Below are 17,147 nucleotides of genomic sequence, written 5' to 3'. Positions count from 1 at the left end.
TCAGTCGTGGGGCGGGGCTTGCTGTTTTAATTGTTATCTCTAACGCCATTGGTTACTTCCCCTTTTCCGGAAGTCAGCTGTGATTGGACGCCTGTGAAAAGGTCTATCTGTCTATCAACAGACCAGATGCAAGTTGTCATTTATTTATTTTTTTATTTTATTTTTATAAATATAAGTAGGGTAAAGTGCAGAACCCTCTTACAATGAAAGAATATATTACCATCAACCCCTAAAATTTGACATAGTAATACAAAATATATAAAAAAGTTTATACAGCAACTCTTGCTTATTTATATGAACAAATAATTTATTCATCCAAAGGTCCTTTAAACCAATTTGGGATTTACAGTCATGTACATTTACAATTTACATGTATGCATTTAGCAGATGCTTTAAAAGCAACTTACAGTGCATTCAGGTTATACATTACTGTTATTTTTTTTATCAATATGTGTGTTCCCTGGGAATTGAACCCATAGCCTTTTGCGCTACTAACACAATGCTCTACCACTGAGCCACAGGAACACTTATTATTTTTTACAATTATTTAATGGACACTTCTCACATTTTTGAGGTTGTATATAAATATGGTTGGGTAAGCATATAGTGGTGAACTACAACTAATTCAGCATATAGCAACAAGTTGACTATTAGCTTTATATTATTTTATTTTCATTTTGCAAAGCTAATATAGCCCAAGCTTTATGTTGTATGAAAATTTCAAATATAACCTTTTTGGTAGATTTACCATGCTAAAAACCGTGGAAACGTTTAATTAAAAGGGTTTATGCAGATTGAGGCTGATGTATGGGAGGAGAGCCTCAGCAGGATTCAATCTTGCTCTATTAGTTCTAGGCATCAGTTAATTCAATGTAAGGTGATGCATAGACTGCACTATTCAAAATCTAAATTGCACAGAATTTTTCCTACTATCTCTCCTATTTGTGACAGGTGTAAATCTGCAGAAGGCTCTCTGACCCATCTCTTTTGGACATGTCCAAAACTATACGATTTCTGGTGTGACATATTTAAATGGTTCTCGGATATGTATGGTTGTGTTTTTACACCTGATCCAGAAATTGCATTATTTGGTTATTCTATTTCTCTGTTAGATCATAACGTGTCTGTACAAAGTACAATCATTTACAGAATGCCGTAGCTGCCAGTCATTTGACCGTTTTTTTACAGTGCAAAACCCTTATTTTACAGATTTTTGCTTGTTACAATTATGATATTTTATTTTAATTTTACGGTTTTTGTTTGCCAGCCGTAGCTGCCAGTCATTCGACCATTTTTTTACAGTGTAAAACCCTTATTTTTACAGATTTTTCCTGGATTATTACAATGAAAGCACTAAATGTTCTACAGAGAAACACTGTTATTTGACCAATTATTACAATCAAAAGCCTTCAATAAAGTGTCAAAGCATGCTCAAGATGGAAAATTCTGTTTTATTTAGAAGACAAAATACAAAGTCTGTACAGATGCCATAAGAAATTAAAATTTAAAAGAAATACAGCACAATTACATTTAAAATACTGTACTGGTGAAGAACATAGAACACTTTCATAAAAATGTTGAATTAAATATATTCAACTTAGGAGAGTTCAATTCCAGAATAAATATTTTCTGATACTTTACTCACCCCATGTAATCCAAGATGTTCATGTCTTTCTTTACTCAGTCAAAAAGAAATTAAAGTTTTTGAGAAATTAAATAATTTTTCTCCATATAGTGGACTTCAGTGGGAGTCAACTGGAATGTTTTCCTCAAAAACCTTAAATTTCTTTTCGACAGAAAAAAGAAAGACATGAACATCTTGGATGACATGGGGGTGAATAAATTATCAGCAAATCTTCATTCTGGAATTGAACTAGTCCTTTAAACTGAACAAAAATACTAAAATATATGTACAAGATTGTCAAGCAATTTTATTATTCAAATGTAAAATAACATTATCAATGAATTCTTCATAAACACTTCTTCAGAGCCCCCAGGAGGAATTGAATAGCTAAAAATTGCATTTCTATCTGATCAGTTAGGGTTACTCTCATGATGAGGTCATGAGTACATAACATAAGTCTTATATTAATCCACAATATTCTACTGACTCCTGTGGGCTCCATATACAGTGGTGTCCAAAATGATTAGAACACTAGTATTTTCAGCAGCTAAAAAATGGTTTTAAGTCAGTTATTTCTATCTTTTGCTGTAGTGTTTCAGTAGGAAATATCAGTTTACATTTCCAAACATTCATTTTGCCATTAATTTTAATAATCCAGTGAAATTTTTGTTTGCACAAGGAGTCTGACGACAACAAGTGCTTCACACAGAGATCTGATCTGATCATCATCAGTCTGTCTGGAATGGCATGAAGAAACCGAACAAACTGAGACAGACTAAATCCAGAAGAACTGTGGCAACGTCTCCAAGACGCTTCAAGAAACCTACCTGAAAAGTTACCTGAAAAACTAACCACACGTGCACCTAGAGCAAAAGCTGCTTTAAACGCAAAGGATGGTCACACTAAATGTTGATTTAATTTAGTTATAAAAGTTAATTGATAAAGAAAATTTATTTATGGCATTATTTTTGACAACATCCTCATTTAACAGAATTTTTACACAAGTGCCTAAAACTTTTAGCTTTGCAGGTAGGTTTCTTGAAGCATCTTGGAGACGCTGCCACAGTTCTTCTGGATTTAGACGATGAGATCAGATCTCTGTGTGGAGCACTGGCTGTTGTCAGACTCCTTGTGCAAACAAAAATCTCAAAAAATTACAATTAAGGGCAAAATGAATGCTTGGAAATGTAAACTGATATTTCCTACTGACACACTACAGCAAAAGATAGAAATAACTGACTTAAAACCATTTTTTAACTGGTATAAAATAAATAGTGTTCTAATAATTTTGGGGACCACAGTAGCTCTGGTAATATATGTAGAAAAACATATGTATTTTAATTCTACATATAGTTAAAAACTAATAGCTATATTAGTGTAATAAGTAAAACCAAAACATACAAGAAAATGTCCATGGCCAGAAGTGACAGACACAGCAGATAAAGAGCAGTCCTCCTCCAAATTGCCAGTAATCAGCTGGATTAGCTGGGGAAAAGAAAAAAAAAAAGAGAGAAAGAAAAAAAGATTATGTCAGAAGACACCTGTTTTGTCTGGTATTAAAACAAATTAAAATCATGGAATAAAAATACTGTGAAAATTAATTTAAAATAGATTTATATAATATGTATTAATGTTAGACATGAATACTCACTTCCTCTGAAGATCATATGGTAGAAGATTTTCATTTCCAAAACTTCTGGATCATGAGGGGGAAGCGCACACACACACACACACACACACACACACATTATTAATTTGTTTAATAAAACACTGTCTGCTTACTGACAGAGACATGGGCTTGCAAAAATGTACTCACCAGCTCCATACAAAATCTTCACAGCTGATCCAAAATCCTGTTTTGCATACAGTGTTCTTCTCCAAATGTCCAAGGATCATGCTTTCAGGTCCTCTCTGTCAAACGAGTTTACATGACAGTGTTCTCAGGTTACTCATTTCAAAGTACTGTCACTTTTTTCTTATGGGTTTGATCTTAAAACTAGCTGACAGTATGGGTGGGCGATATGACCATATTATTTCACAATATAGGACATTTTACTTCACAATAACAATATATCTTATATATCACATGTATAAGATCAAAGTAGCAAATTACAAACAATAGGACTAATGCAATAGAACAAAGACCAGTTAAATACATTTTCTCTTTAGTATTTTGTTGTTTGATTAAAATTATGACCGACTGCAGGTAACATTAGGCTAAATTATACTGCTGTCACTTTAAGAACCAAAAGCACAGATCCAGTAAGTTATACGGACAGGTCACCGGGTTTCCACCTGAATGTTTATCTTGACTCCAGACATTAGCGACTGTGTTTAAGTCGAGTGTATTTTGAGATGACTGTCTGTAGACGGTTTTCTGTGTGACATGCTCATATATCGCCCAGCCCTAGCTAACAGTATTAGCTCATACTAAACACAGTAACTGGTAGGACATTGAGAAAATATATGTAATCGCGATTAGCATCTCACTTCAATCTTGATGTAACTATAAAACATTAGGCTATACATTAATAAAAGTTACTTACCTTTTGCAGTTTGCTTGTCTGTTAGCTGCTGGTAGAAGTGTCCATATTCACGTTTATTCGTTCTCAATCGTCATCCCACAACACAAACTCACTCAAAATATGAATTTAACACTCAGATAATACATATAAAAGCCATTACTAGAGTAGCGACTGCAGCAGACTGCAGAAGCTGAGCAGCAGCGGCACACTGACACTGCTGTGAAAGTGTACATTCAAATTTGAGCGGGAAAACGGCGCGCTCGCTAGTCATTGGCCAGATTCCTGAGTGACAGTCAGCTTAACCAATCAGCTCAAAGCAACACTGAGCAACAGCAAAGTTAACTTAATTAAAATAACTTAATTAAAGATTACAAATATGTCTTTTTATTTGTTTATTTTTATTTGTAGGCTGTTACATTTAATTAATTGATCAAATGGTGATTTCACATTGCATCTGTGCTATTCAGTGTTCACCACCTGTCATTTCCCTCTGATATTAGGGTTTAGTTAGATTTAGGGCCAGAGGGACTATGTTTTCAGACGGGATCAATAAAATATGCTGATTTAGGAACAGGTCTTACTTGGCAAAATCATGGTAGTCGTGTGTGTGTGTGTGTGTGTGTACCTGTTTTTCTATTCAGGTGGGGATTTAAACCTGAATACACACAGACTCATGGGGACTCGTGTCATGGGGACCTAAATTGAGGTCCCCACGGGTAAACAAGCTAATACATCACACAGAATGAAGTTTTTTGAAAATCTAAAAATGCAGAAAGTTTCCTGTAAGGAGTAGGGTTAGGTGTAGGGTTGGTGTAGGGCAATAGAATATACGGTCTGTACAGTAGAAAAAGCATTACGCCTATGGAGAGTCCCCACAAGGATAGCAAACCAGACGTACATGTGTGTGTGTGTGTGTGTGTGTGTGTGTGTGTGTGTGTGTGTGTGTGTGTACGTTTGGCTACTTGTGCGGTTATACATGACCAATAAGCACCCTTTTGTATTTTAACAAATCCATGATCTTTCCTTTAGAAGCACCAGTTGTACAACTACTGTATGGTATTTTCTGTATTTGGCCCTTCAGTGTTACATAGCCTGTTAATCCTCTGTCCACCATAACACTTATTTAAAAATACTGCCATAATTGCATGCAAGTTACAAAATTTGTCTACATACTTTTATTTAATAGCATATATACTGACTGCAGTAGGACTTTATAGCATTTGTGATATGAGACAAGTAAACTGAAAATGTTGAACTTCTCACCACAGAAAGTGACAATCTGTATTTTAGTTATTCAAAAGTAAAGACGATGTATAGGTTGCCCTAAGAGTGATGTTCCATCATGAACAGTGTGGTCCTTCCCACATAGCAAGCGATCTTGGCCCAAATGTGGCCTCAAGCTGGCCTCCTGTCGGCAATGTACCCTTTCATCCAGAGCTGGGCCATGTGTGGCAATGATGGAATAATATTGCAATAAACATATTACAGATATTTTAATGAAGTGTAGTATTGTTTAAATTTAATCTTTGAAATGGCAAGTCAACACAGAATGAAACATATAATTTCAAAATTAAGCAAATAAATAAATCAGTCAACTGCATTAAATTAAAATATATTTTATGTTATATATTATTCTCAATACAAATATCTAAATTTAGAATCTTTACACACACACATGTATATATAGAGAGAGGGGGGGGGGGGCATTTAACTTATGCAATATTAATTTGGTTTTAACATGGGGCACATACATTTATTAATATGCTGTCATTCATTAGCATTAAATAAAATGATCATAAAAGTATTTTATTTTTATTCAAATCTTCGCTATCCATGTGATGCTTTGTGTGAGGAACAGATACAAATTCAAACCATTCATAAATGATATGTATCTCCTTCCTCTGTAGCTATAGTAACAGATACAAAATTTGCCGTTAAGAAGTTTTATAAGAAGTTTTACGGCAGCGATATCAAACGCTCATTGGCTCTCGCCGGTTTCGTCACAGATTGCGACATGCCGTGTTTCCGGGATGAGTGAGAAGCGCGCGCTCAGTCACGGAGTTGATCGGGAGAGTATTTTCAGCGTTTAACAACTTAAATTATGCCCTGCTCCTCGCACTAAACTATTATATTCCGTCAGAGAGGACCGAGACTGCAGCGCATCGTCATTTGGACTACTGTACTGTGGTACTGCTTTTTGACATTTCTGCAATAAATTCTTGTGATTACACTTCTGTCTGTTACATTTCTCGTATAACGTTAGACTGTACTTTGTACACTTACTGATTTTTTTTTTCTTTATAAAAATAAAACATTTTTAATGCAATACATTTTTTATTGCACGGTTACATGATTTGTGGATTTTAAGGCTGATTTTATATTCTATATAATGTAAAAATACACCTAAATATAAAACCAATAAGATTTACTTTAAAATGACAAAAAAGAACATTAAATTGAAAGAATGGACATAAAACTTTAATATAATGAACTACGTACATTTTTTAATTGCAGATTATTTTTGTAATTTTACGTAAATTTGTACATAATTTAAGAAAACTGAAAAAATACTGTATAAATAATCCAATAATGTTTTTGTATAAAAATGAGAATTACTGTAATTTGTCATTAATGGAACAATACTTAAAATAGCAGTCAAGTTGTTAATTTACAGATATTGTTTGTAATTTTACAGAGTTTTGAACATAATTTAAATTAACACAAAAAATACCGTACAAATAATACAGTAATTTTCCTGTATAAAAAATAAAAAATACTGTAAGTTGTCTTTAATGATATAGTACCTAAAATAGCAGTCAAGTTGTTAATTTACAGATATTGTTTGTAATTATACTAAGTTTTGAATGTAATTTGAAATAACAGAAAACTACTGTAAAAAATTTAGGGTTATTTTCTGTAAAATTAGTTTTTTTTTTTTACAGTGTAGAGAAACAAGTGTTAATGATAAATCCCCTGTGATGTTTGTACTGGCTAAACACTAAAAACTTTTACTATGATCTACTCAATTTTTTTGGTGAAACATTTTTACACTAAAAAATATTGAGTAGATTTTAAAGTTGTGAAATCATTGAAATATACTTTAAGAATCAAGTAAATTTAACTAAACATATTAAGTAGATTCAAATAATTAGATTAATTAATCTCATAAATAAAATTGAGTAAATATAATTAAAATCCTTAAGCAATGCAACAATAATTCTAAATCAAAACACACTAAAATATTATGTGGATTCAAATAATTAGATTAATTAATCTCATAAATAAAATTGAGTAAATATAATTAAAACCCTTATGCAATGCAATAGTAATTCAATAGTAAATCCGAAACAAAAAAATGAGTAGATTTAATTTATATGCTGTATATACAATACTTACTTTTTTACTTTTACTATATTTTTAACTGTATTTACCATTTACTCTGTTATTACTTTACAATAAATATAACAAAGTGATAAACAAAATACATTACTTTAATTAAACATTTATTTGTCAGATTTGACCATAACTCCAATTCAACCATACTTTGCAAATGACAACTTGTTGAAATAAATTTTAGCCACTGAACTGTGGATACTTACAAACATACAAAATTAATCAAAAACAACATTTCCAATTTTAGACATTAACCTTTGCATGCCAAATAAGACCAATAAAAAAAACCCATATAATTAAAGGGTTAGTTCACCCAAAGATGAGAATTTTGTCATTATTTCCTCACTCTCATGTCGTTCCAGAACACAAATTCTTTGTGTTCATCTTCGCAACACAAATTAAGATATTTTTGATGAAATCCGAGAACTCTCTGATCCTTCATGGACAGCAAGGGTCTTAACATGATCAAGGCTCAGAAATGTTGCAAGGTTTCATCTAAAATATCTTAATTTGTGTTCAGAAGATGAATAAAGGTCTTACAAGTTTGGAACGACATGAGGGTGAGTAATTAATGATAGAATTTTAATTTTTGGGTGAACTGTCTCTTTAACTTTAGTTCAACCTGGTATACTTTGCAAATGACAACATGTTAAATAAATTGAAATTTTATCCACTGAACTGTGGATGTGCAGACTTACAAAGTACAATTAAAACCTAACATTAAAGGTAACAACACCCAACCAAAATGCATTTTTACAATTATACAACACATGGACGATGGACAATAATCTCTATGTAATCGGGTAATTTTTTAGTCTCTGAACCTTTGTTTAAAGTTTCAGTGGATCCAGCTCCAGGAAAAGACCTCCAAAGTATATTTAAAGGGTTAGTTCACCCAAAAATGAAAATTAGCCCATGATTTACTCACCCTCAAGGCAGTGTATATGACTTTCTTCTTTTAGACAAATCCAATCGGAGTTATATTAAAAATTGTCCTGGCTCTTCCAAGCTCTATAATGGCATAACTCAGCAATGAATAAAACTCCAGTATTTTGAGCAGTGAGTGGATTCTGATTAACACTACATTCAAGGAATCAACATATGTCTGCGATACATTACATTGACATTACTCAACGCTGCAAAAACACGCAAGTAGAAATCTTTGAAGTTTTTGTTCAGTCATTGAATTTAGATGTTTATTTATATTTTTCTTCCCTTTTTATTTCATACATATATGGAGGCAGATCTTAATGCCAGTTTGCAGTTAGTTGTGGGGGGATTTCTCTCCGCTGGATTCACCGCCGACACCCTAGCATGAATAATTTTTTTATTTAGTGAGGATGTCGGCGACGAGGACAATCAACAGCACAAAACATGTCTAACAGCACGTGCGAGAGAGACCGAGAGAGAGAGAGACTGCCTGAATGACTGAACGCGTCCTCCATCAGGTTAAGTCATATTCATTAAAAAATTGTTTGCAATGTCTTAAGAGTAATCCTGTGGTAATATCCTAATAGCCTTTCAATTTTTAAGGGTAGTGTACTCCCCATTGTTCACATCAGCACTATTCAATGCATTTATTTCTATAAAGTGAAGCATCAGCTCCAGCTTTCGCCCTGTCGTTTATCCCAGAGTTTACCCTTACGTCACTAGCTCCGCCCTTGCACCATCACTCATGACCGGGAAGAGAAGATGAGTCGTTTTGAGGGGGAGGGGAGGTTAACATTTTTAATTAAAGATTACAAATGCACATGAATTAAAAAAAAAATAATAATGAAGTGCACGGATAAGTTATTTATAATAAACACTACAGTATTCTATTAAAAAATATGAATTTTCAATTTTGATTTCATGCCGACTTTAAGATGCACTTAGTGCTTTACGATTAAAGAGCACTCGTAAATCTACGATGATTTTCAAGTGCTACTTAAGTTACGATGCGTTTGGTAAACAGACTGTAATATTAAGATCAGTCGTACGATAGTTTTTAATAACTTCTTAGGCTTACAATGCTTTTGGGAAATGCAGCCCTGGACAATTTTTAATATAACTCTGATTGGATTCGTCTGAAAGAAGAAAGTCATATACACCTAGGATGCCTTGAGGAGGAGTAAATCATGGGCTAATTTTCATTTTTGGGTAAACTAACCCTTTAAAGTTCTTGGGGTATCGCAAGTCCAAGGCATATGTCAATCCCACAAGATAGCAGCAGCCTCTGCTAAGATCACCGAATTTGTTGAAGACAGCTAATTCCTCTTGAACACAAATAGGTGGATCAGCAACATCCTGAAGACACAAATATAAAGAGTAACAGGTTAGAGCTAATATTCAGCCTGTATGTTACAAGACAAGGACACAGATAATATGGTTCATATCACCTGGAGAAGCAGACCATCTTCAAGGTGCTACAAATCATGACTAAAAAGTTAAATCTCAAACATCAAGTTTACCCCCCCCCCCCCCCCCCCAGACATTACAACATTTTACAGCAATATTCTTATTGAACAGTGGAATTTACTGTTGGAAACTATATTATCCATGATTCTGAAAAGACAATTTTAATCAGAGTATCACTTGCAAAGATTTTGAATGACACCAAGTGTGGATGAACTTACAAGACTACCAAATATTATCTATATTTTGAAATAATTATGATCAAAGCAGAAAAAGTAGGTGCCATCCAATATGTAGGTGATGTTTTTATTCTAAAACTGTGCTCCTTGGTGATTCATATAATAAGTTCCCAGTTCTTGTCTCTTTGAGAGTAGATAAAAACATATAGGCTACATACATGCATACATTGTCTGGCCAAAAAAAATAGACAGAATTTGTATGCCCTGCTATAAATTTTGACCGGTTGATGAAAATCAAGCTTATGTGGATTCTACACATTTAAACAATTTGGATAAGGTATCTACAATTTTGACCTGTGTTTCTACATTTATACTGAAACATTATAGTAAACTGCACTTACCTCCTGCCTTTTGTTTTCTTTTGAAGTTTTTGGACGATGACGTCAATGCTGTAAAACAAATGTTCAACAGTTTTGCCATATGAGATTCATAACTTTACACTTCAAATTAATAACAGTAAGGTAGTGGTTGACTGCCCTTATGAAAATTAGCCAGTGTTACTACAAAACAACAACATGGTTACTGTAGTTAAAACATGGTAAACACAAATTAACCATGGTATCAAACATTAATATATTAACCATATCATGGTATTTGTAGTAAAACTGTCCTATACAAATGGTAATAAATCTGCCAATAACATGGTTACTACACTTTACCACAATAAAACCATGGTTGATTTTGGTAAAGGTGAAAAAGAAACTCGGCCCTCGACTTAAGCGCGATAACTTCTTCACTAACGTTCTGCCTCCGCCATTTGAGTGATTCCAGAGGACATTTCAGCGGTGCTTTGAAACATATGAGGGGCTCTCGGAAAACTTTGCACCTAGTTTCAAGTAGTAATTACGAGTTATACAAAGAGATGGTAGCTTTTTACACACAGTTATATTGTAGTTTCTGCTATTCCGACATGGAGTGAACTCACCCAGAGAGACGGCCGATTAAAAACCAGGGGCCGGATTCACGAAAATCTTCTTAAGAAATAAGTTAAGAAATTTCTTAAGATAAATTCCACGAAGTTCGTAAGAATGTTCGTAAGTGCAATTCTTGAAAAATTCTTAATAAGTTCTCAAATATTTGATTAAGAACATCTTAATTTTTTTCTTAAGTAGAAAATGACAGTTATCTGAGTGAAAACATGATGCACTGATAAACTCACTGCGCTTCCTGCAGATTACCATATAATAATCATAATAAGCACGCACACTCTTTTTGTCGCGACTTTGAATGGCGCTTCACGTTTTTAATGCGGCGTGTTTTTGAACAGTCTGTCTGTCTCAAGCTGCAGCGATCTGTTTCATTCATTTTTGTGCTGTGGTTTTGCGCTCTCATCCGAGTGAACGCTTCCGGTTTGTTTGTCCGCGCTGCTACAGCGAACGCGTACTGCGCATTCATATGCGCTGCATACTGCCAAAGATTATGTCGTATTTATAGGCTAAAATAAAAGCGGCCAATTAAAGTTCCCTATCTGATTCGTTTTTGTAGAGTTGCTACTGAGTTTTGAAGTCAGAAAAAAGTAGCGTCACACATAGCCTAGTCATTCATGACCGATCATTGTTTACATTATCAGTCATCGCTGTCACTTCAGAAAACTCGTGCACATCCCTATTAATAGTCCTACTATGTATTATATGTAGCTAATGTTGTTGTAATGCTTAAATATAACAATTAATTTGAAATAACCCAATCAGTTTATTAAATAATTCTTACCGTTTTGGATTTAAGACAAGTCTGGGGCTGTCCTAAATTTAAGAAGTTATTTACGATGATTTTTAAGAAGATTCTTTTCAAGAATTTGAATTCTTCTGAAGTTTTGTCTTAAGAACAATCTTATGAAAAAAGATAAGAATATTCTTAAGAAGAATTTTTGGGAATACAAAATATTCTTAACTTTTTTCTTAAGTTAAAAAATAAGAAGAAAATGGCAGTTAAGAAGAAATTTCTTCTTAAGAATATTTTGTGAATCCGGCCCCAGATTTTTCAACGTGCCACTGACGCGGCTGCAGCGAGCAGGGATTTGTCCCATTATACCAGTCCATTTACAATTGCTGGACTACGGATAGACTGGTTTAGTCGTTGTTTTCTGCAATTATTCACACGTATATGCTCATCACCGAAGTAAATAACAATGACTAAACCGGCTTGGCGGTTAATAGTAATACGGCCCCTTCCCTCATTCACTGGACTCATTTTACATACATTTCAAGTTGCCGAATTGTATTAACCGTATTTTAGAGCCTGTCCTCCAACAAAAAACGACCCTATAGGTCGTTTGTGCAAGCCCTTATTACGACCCATATTTACGTTTTAAAGTTAAGCGCCCTCTAGCGCGCGTAAAAATAATGACAGTCTCGTGTTGCGTCTGTCGTCATGAAATGACGTATGACTGTCATTACCAATCAAAATGCGTGTTTATTTAAATGCAATATGTGGACTTTTTACACCGATCTCGCAGTATTCGTACATATTTTACTAGGTGGCTAATTCGTACGAATGACCACACCTAACCCTACCCCTAAACCTACCCCTTACAGGAATCATGCAAAATCATGATTTTTAGTGCACATTTTATGAGCTTGTGCGTTTTCTGGGATCGAACCCATGATCGCATGATCACGTAATTACATATCGTCGTATAACACAATGCTCTATCAACCGAGCTACACGAAACCCGAACTATGACGCAGATAAAAGAATACAAAACATTAATATGAAAATGTCCTGTTGCCGATAGGGGCGCAATTGTAGCATACGCTCTGATGGGTCGTATTTCAGGGATTTGGACAAACGAGCTATACGGGCGTATTGGTTGGAGGACAGGTTGGTATTTTAGCTTTATATTTGGTGGGTTTTTAAAAAAAAAAAAAAAAACAACAACTAACGTTACAAAGTCACAGTGATTAGAAATGCTTGCCCCTTCCAAAAAGTTACCACAGAACAGCAGGGCCGCAACAACATTCAAAAAATTACACCGAACGTTTTGTGTACCCGAAAACACAGCCAATATTTCATTAACTTTTGATAATTGACTTACCAGTATTTTAAAGGAGTCTTACGGTGGTTTTAGCCTCAGTTTTCTTTCTTCTTCTTCCAGTTTTCTTTCTTGTGACCAGTAAATTAAGTTGATTTACCGTCGTTGAGCGCGCTGTCATTGTGTTCACGTGATCACAATAGCCGCGAAACTTACTAAATTTTTTAAGTCGATGCAAAATACAAAATAAATTGATTGAAAATAAGCAGTAATTTCTGCTCTGAAAACTGACAGATTTTATTGCAACCTTCTCAAATATTTTCATTGAAATGTACCAAAAACATTAAGGACATGTGAAAAATATAATTTGTTAGTTAAATGCTTAATATTTTTATTAAAACATACTTAAGTAGAACAAGTAAATTTGAGATGAAATAAACTGTGGGATTTTTACTCATTAATTTTGGTAATCCCAACTCATATAATCTCTTAAATTATATTCAGAGATTTTATTAAGTTAATACAAGTTTTTATTTTTGTGATATTTACAAAGCCTCTGAATTATTTTTTACAGTGTACAGACTTTATTAAATAATTTGATGATTTTCTATCAGAGTTAGTGCTGGCTGCGGATAAAGTCTTAATCGTTGGTGATTTTAATATCCACGTTGATAATGAAAAAAAATGCATTAGGATCAGCATTCATAGACAACATGTCTCAGGACCAACACATTGTCGAAATCATACTCTAGATTTAATATTGTCACATGGAATTGATGTCAATGGTATTGAAATTCTGCAGCAAAGTGATCAGATCATTATCTAGTAGTCTTGTGTAAACTCCACTTCCAGTTCTTGTTGGTTATATAATTATAAAATATGATCATAAACAAAATTAATAGTATGATTGATGTGGTTTGGAATTGGTAAAAGTGCTTAAAAATATATGATCAGAATATTGAATCGCCTAATAATTATGCACGCACTGTGTATGCTTTTCCACATCATAAAATGTTATCCATGGTTAGCATTTTTTTATTTTTCCTGTAATCGAGTAATTTTGTCCTGCTTTGTGTGTAACAAAGATAATGTTCATTTTGCTTACTGCCCATAGGTGTGAAGTATAACAACTGATATAACAGAAGAAAAGCATGGGGAACCTGTGCCACCTGTTTTTTTATATTAAAAAATAAATAAAATACACAACTAATTGCATATTACACAGATATGTTATGAATGTATTTGTTTAATTTAGTATTGCAAAGCAAGGAAGGCAATGTTTAAGCCTTACACATAAGAGTCACAGTTTATTAACATGCTCCACTGTGGAAATTAGTGCATGTGACAACAGCGTCATACACACTTCCTTTAATCCGACTTGAGATGAAAAAGTGTTTGTACCCAAATGACACACATACTGTAGCATTGCTAGAGGACTATGACTGTCATAACAGGTATATTGTTCAGGATGCTGAGTGTGAAGTTATTTGAAGGAGCATTTCTCCAGAAAGCTGCAAGCCTCAATCGGCCCTAACAAACAGTATGTTTTGAACAGCACTAGTTGTAACATTATCAGGCACTCATTATTATCAATACTCAATTATAAATCGTGGCATTCAAATAGCTTTAATAACTCAAGCTCCACTGAAAAAAAAAAAAAAAAAATTTAAGGGGACTGGGCTGGTCAAATGTTTGGACAGATTACTATTTTTAATGTTTTTGAAATAAGTCTCTTATGCTCATCAAACCAGCATATTTGATCAAAAATACAGAAGAAAAAAAAAAAAAAAACTAATATTGGGAAGTATTAAAAATAATGAAATAAAATAATGGTTTTCTATTTTAATATACTTCAAACTATAATTTATTGCTTTGATCAAAGCTGAATTTTCAGCATCATTACTCATCTTCATGTGATCCTTCAGAAATCATTATAATATACTAATTGGATACTCAGTTGTTATCGATGTTGGAAACAGTTCTGCTGCTTAATTTTTTGGGAACCTGTGATACTTTTTTCAGGATTTATTGACGAATAAAAAGTTAAAAAGAAAAGCATTTATTTATTCAGCTTTGCCATCACAGAAATAAATTATATATTAATTAAAATCTTAAAAGTAATTATCAGTTAAAATATCTTTTATGAATATATTGTAAAACGTAATTTATTCCTGTGATCAAAGCTGAATTGTCAGCATCATTACTCCAGTCTTCAGTGTCACATGATCCTTCAGAAATCATTCTAATATGTGACCCTGGACCACAAAACCAGTCTTAAGTCACTGGGGTATATTTGTAGCAATAGCCAAAAATACATGGTATGGGTCAAAATTATCAATTTTTCTTTTATGCCAAAAATCATTAAGTAAAGATCATGTTCCATGAAGATATTTTGTAAATTTCTTACCATAAATATATCAAAGCTTCATTTTTGATTAGTAATATGCATTGCTAAGAACTTAATTTGAACAACTTTAAAGGTGATTTTCTCAATATTTAGATTTTTTTGCACCCTCAGATTCCAGATTTTCAAATAGTTGTATCTCAGACAAATATTGTTCTATCCTAACAAACCATACATCAATGGAAATATTATTTATTCAGCTTTCAGATTATGTATAAATCTAAATTTTGAAAAAACTTTAGACTGGTTTTATGGTCCAGGGTCACATTTTATTATTTGCTGCTCAAGAAACATTTCTGATTATTATCAGTTGAAACACAGTTATGCTCCTTAATATATGCAGAAACCATGATATACAACCATTGAAATGTTTGGTGTGTGTGTGTGTGTTATTTAATAAAATGACTTTTTATTTAACAAATAGGCATTAAATTGATATAAGTAAAAACATCTATAATGAAGCAAAAAATATATTTCAAATAAATTGTTCTTTTGAACTGTCTATTCATCAAAGAATCATAAAAATGTTTCCAGGAAATGTTAAGCAGCAAAAACTTTTTTTACAACTAATAATAAGAAACATTATTGATAACTGAGCACCAATAAAAATCCAGCACTAAATCAGCATGTTAGAACAATTTCTGAACGATCATGCACTGAAGACTGCAGTAATGATGCTGAAAATTCACAGGAATAAATTACATTTTAAAACATATTCAAATAGAAAATAGTTATTTCACATTTTAATGATATTTCGCAATATTACTTTTTAACTTTATTTTTGATCAAATAAATGCATGCAGCCTTGGGGGTTAGCACTTAAACGTTAACGTTGCTAGCCCATGACTAATTATCAGGCCACAATCTTAAACATTAAAATTTAATAGAAGCAGTCAAAATTACTAAATTTTAAATTAAGTAATTAAGTTAAAATTTGTTAATTACGTATAATTACAGACCTCTGGACCGTTTTCTTCATGTTAGCAAGTCCTCTGATAATAGGCCTAAAGTGTCCGCCAGTCCAACACCGATCTAAGGAGCAATAAAAACACCAAACCTTTAAGTTATCGAGTACACAACATAATAAGAAATTAATTTGTTAGTAGAACAGTGTGGTCACACAGTGTGACATACCTTTGTGAAGTTTTTGAGGACAACAGCGTACAGTCCGTGCCTCGATCGTCTTGACGTCGTCTTCTTCTACTAAGGTTTATTGGTGGTTGGCAAACAACTTTTTGGTGCATTACCACAACCATCCGGTATGACTGTGGACCAGAAAAACTATATCCTTACACTTAAATTGTTTTTTCTAAGATATTGAAACAGTATATTACAAAATTTTTTGACTCTTTCTGCAAAATGCTCATCAAGCCAGCATTTATTTGATCAAAAATACAGAAAAAAACTGTAATATTTTGAAGTATTAAAATTTTAAATAATGGTTTTCTATTTTAATAATCTTCAAAATACAATTTATTGCTTTGATCAAAGCTGAATTTTCTGCAAAATATCTTTGACGTCTTCTGTTCTGAACACGCGCTTGTTTCAGACGCGGCCCGGATCTGCTCTGTGAAAGTAGTTCCCGCCCACTGAAACC

General features: G+C 33.2%; 1 long non-coding RNA gene across 1 annotated transcript; it reads right to left on the bottom strand.

Annotated features, from left to right (window-relative positions):
* Positions 1-2,307: 2,307 nt before the first annotated feature.
* Positions 2,308-4,352, bottom strand: LOC131522300 (uncharacterized). Its single transcript, XR_009266499.1, has 4 exons — positions 4,171-4,352; positions 3,441-3,535; positions 3,276-3,320; positions 2,308-3,109 (listed from the first exon to the last, which is right to left on the bottom strand). It is a non-coding gene; the product is annotated as an uncharacterized LOC131522300 (long non-coding RNA).
* Positions 4,353-17,147: the final 12,795 nt, after the last annotated feature.

Source organism: Onychostoma macrolepis, chromosome 16, assembly GCF_012432095.1.
Source record: "Onychostoma macrolepis isolate SWU-2019 chromosome 16, ASM1243209v1, whole genome shotgun sequence".
NCBI lineage: Eukaryota > Metazoa > Chordata > Actinopteri > Cypriniformes > Cyprinidae > Onychostoma > Onychostoma macrolepis.
Note: the sequence above shows the minus strand (reverse complement) of the source record. Positions and strands in the feature narration are given on the sequence as shown.